The sequence below is a fragment of the Phalaenopsis equestris genome, unplaced genomic scaffold (assembly GCF_001263595.1).
Source record: "Phalaenopsis equestris unplaced genomic scaffold, ASM126359v1 Scaffold000281, whole genome shotgun sequence".
Lineage (NCBI taxonomy): Eukaryota > Viridiplantae > Streptophyta > Magnoliopsida > Asparagales > Orchidaceae > Phalaenopsis > Phalaenopsis equestris.
The window spans coordinates 382,211-382,929 of record NW_018164723.1 but is presented as its reverse complement, the minus strand read 5'-3'; positions in this window follow the sequence as shown (position 1 = coordinate 382,929).

The window sequence follows — 719 nt, the reverse complement described above, 5'->3', positions numbered from 1 at the left end:
GGATCCTAGATTAAAATTAAAGTTTATTAGCTACATATTCCCGAAGATATACTCACGTGCGAGGTTGACCAAAATCTTAAAATAGTTCAAGATGTCTTGTGGGAAATATATGCAGATTATATTGTTGAATGTAATGTTTCCAATGCGGGATCTTCATCTGCAGTTGATCCTATGAGTTCCTCAAGTCATTTTGACGCAATGTTTGGGTTTCAAGATTTTGTTGTAGCTTCTGGTTCTGTAGAACCATCAAAACCTGATTTACAAGTATATCTTGAGGAGGGATTATTTGTGTGGTCAACTAAAAATTTTGATGTGCTCGATTGGTGGAAGATGAATACATTGAAGTATCCCCAACTTTCTATTATGGCTCGAGATATTCTATCAATACATATAAATTATAATATATAATAAAATAAAAAATAAAATACACTAGAAAGTAGAAGAAGATATACTTAATTAAAAGATTACCGTTAATGTCTTAATATTTTGTTGAGTAGATCGAATCCAACTAGATGCACAAATCAATGCATTAACAGTTTTAGTAGATAAACAACTTTTATAATCATCCAACACCCTACCGCCTGCACTAAAAGCTGATTCTGAGGCAACTGTGGTTATATGTTTTGATAGAATATCTCGAGTCATAATAGAAAGTTGGGGATACTTCAATGTATTCATCTTCCACCAATCGAGCACATCAAAATTTTTACTAGAACACA